General features: G+C 38.6%; 1 pseudogene; it reads left to right on the plus strand.

The window, feature by feature from the left end:
* Window positions 1-264: 264 nt before the first annotated feature.
* On the plus strand, window positions 265-1,645 carry LOC102887596 (annotated as a pseudogene).
* Window positions 1,646-3,125: the final 1,480 nt, after the last annotated feature.

Here is a 3,125-nt window from a genome sequence, read left to right on the forward strand (position 1 = left end):
ATTTACACAGCTTTAAACAACACATTTGCCTGTGGAGGCAGCATCCTTGCCTTCAGTTAGAGCCAGATAGTGAAAGGTTATTCTCTAATCTGGGAGACTTTTGAAATTTAAAAAATTTTAAATATATATCTAAGCTGTAACACTTTGTTTTAGAGCATACTCAGTTGCTTGCTACACAAACCATAAAAGATCAGAAAACTTTTTGCAAGGGATTTGCTGCCAGAACACAGGAGTCATAAAAACCACTGCAAAATCTAAGCCAAAATGGGAAAGAAAAAGACTCACATTAACATCGTCATCATTGGACACAGAAATTCTAGCAAGTCTACCATTCTACTGTCCGTCTGATCTACAAATGTGGTGGGATCAACAAAAGGACCATCAAAAAGTTTGAGAAGGAGGCTGCTGAGATGGCAAAGGGCTTCTTCAAGTACGCCTAGGTCTTGGACAATCTGAAAGCTGACCCTGAGCATGGCTTCACCAATGGTATCTCCCTGTGGAAATTCAAGACTAGCAAGTATTATCTGACCATCATTGGTGCCCCAGGTCACAGAGACTTTATCGAAAACATGATTACAGGCACATCTCAGGTTGACTGTGCTGTCCTGATTGTTGCTGCTGGTGTTGCTGAATTCAAAGCAGGTATCTCCAAGAATGGGCAGACCCGTGAGCATGCCCTTCTGGCTTGCACAGTGGATGTGAAACAACTAATTGTTGGCGTTACCAAAATGGATTCCACTGAGCCGTCCTGCAGCCAGAAGGGGTACAAGGAAATCGTTAAGGGAGTCAGCACCTACAGTAAGAAATTGGCTACAACCCTGACATAGTAGCATTTGTGCCGATTGTTGGTTGGAATGATGGCAACATGCTGGAGCCAAGTGCTAACATGCCTTGGTTCAAAGGATGGAAAGTCACCTGTAAAGATGGCAATGCCAGTGGAACCACGCTGCTTGAAGCTCTGGATTGCATCCCGCCACCAATTTATCCAACTGACAAGCCTTTGCATCTGCCCCTCCAGGATGTCTACAAAATCGGTGTATTGGTACTGTCTCTGTGGGCCAAGTGGAGACTGGGGTTCTCAAACCTGCCATGATGGTCACCTTCGCTCCAGTCAATGTTACAACTGAAGTAAAGTCTATTGAAATGCACCATGAAGCTTTGAGTGAAGCTCTTCCTGGGGACAATGTGGGCTTCAATGTCAAGAATGTGTCTGTCGAAGATGTTCATCATGGGGATGTGGCCGGTGGCAGCAAAAATGACCCACCAATGGAAGTAGCTGGCTTCATGACTCAAGCGATTACCCTGAACCATCCAGGCCAAATCAGTACCAGATGTGCACCTGTGCTGGATTTTCACACAGTTAACATTGCTTGCAAATCTGTTGAGCTGAAGGAGAAGATTGATTGTTGTTCTGGGAACAAGCTGGAAGATGGTCAAAGCTTTTGAAATCTGGTGATGCTGCCCTCATTGATATGGTTCCTGGCAAGCCCATGTATGCTGAGAGCTTCTCTGACCATCTTCCTCTGGGCTGTTTTGCTGTTTGTGACATAAGACAGACAATTTCTATGATGTCATCAAAGCAGTGGGCAAGAAGGCAGCTGGAACTGGCAAAGTCACCAAGTCTTCCCAGAAAGCTCAGGGCTAAATGAATATTATCCCCAGTATCTGCCACCCCAGTCTTAATCAGTGGTGGAAGAACCATCTCAAATTTGTCTCAATTGGCTTTTAAGCTTAATAATAAAATACTGGTTGATGATTACAATGCATTGTAAACACTTCAGAAGGCAAGGAACATGTTTTGTAGACCATTTGAGATTTTTTTGTGGGTGATAGTTTTTAAGTTATTAGTTTTTAAAATCAGCACTTTTTAATGGAAACAACTTGACCAAGTATGTCACAGAATTTTGAGACCCATTAAAATAATGTTTGATGAAAAAAAAAGGCACATAAGAGGCAGTTCAAAAATATATAAAAGATGATGCTGGCTTTTTGTTTGAGGTCAATATATTTTTTTTATTATGTTAAAGAAATATCCATCTATTTCTGTTTCACTAAGTTTTTACAAAATATGACGAAACACTGAATATTCTCAAATGCCTTTGAGGACATATAATAAGAGCATCATATAAGTTTTTATCTTTTAATATGATAAATATTATGACATTAATATATTTTATCACACCAAAGCATCTTTACATTTCTAGAATGAATTCCACTTGGTTAATGCATGATCATATTCTCTTTGTTAGCATCTCATTAGAGTTTTTGCAGCAATATTTTTAAGTGATATTTCATCAAATTTATTTTGAATAACTCATTTTTTCCTGACTGTTTTCTCTATTAAATCATCTCCTTCTGTCAAGAGTGGAGTTCATATACATACCACAGCCCAGCAACCATGCATATGGTATTTTTCTTTCTCCTTCTGACTTATTTCACTCAGCATAATAACCTTTAGGTCCATTCATGTCATTGCAAATGGTAGGATTTCATATTTTTAATGGCTGAGTAATATTCTATTGTATATATGAACCATAACTTCTTTATCCAATCGTCTGTTGGTGGGCTTTTAGGTTGCTTCCATATCTTGGCTATTGTAAATTGTGCTACCATGAACGTAGCAGTGTATAGATCTTTATGAATTATTGTTTTGGTGTTCTTTGGATAAATACCCAGAAGTACAATTGTTGGGTCAAAAAGTATATCAATTTTTAATTTTTTTGAAAATCTCCAAACCGTTTTCCATTGTGGCTGTACCAATTTGCAATCCCATCAACAGTGTATGAGAGTTCCCTTTTCTTCACATCCTTGCCAATACTTGTTCTCTGATTTATTGATGATAGCCATTCTGACAGGTGTAAGATGATATTTCATTGTGGTTTAATTTGCTTTCTCTGATGATTAATGACCTTGAGCATCTTTTCATATGTCTATTGGCCATCTGTATTTCCTCTTTGGAGAAGTATCTGTTTAGGTCCTCTGCCCATTTTTTTAACTGGATTGTTTGTTTTTTTGTTGTTGAGTTGTATAAGTTCTTTATAAATGTTGGATATTAACCCCTTATCAGATGTATCATTAATGAATAACTTCTCCCATACAGTCGGTTGTCTTTTTGTTTTGTTGCT

This window comes from Pteropus alecto, unplaced genomic scaffold, assembly GCF_000325575.1.
Source record: "Pteropus alecto unplaced genomic scaffold, ASM32557v1 scaffold116, whole genome shotgun sequence".
In the NCBI taxonomy this organism is placed as follows: Eukaryota; Metazoa; Chordata; class Mammalia; order Chiroptera; family Pteropodidae; genus Pteropus; species Pteropus alecto.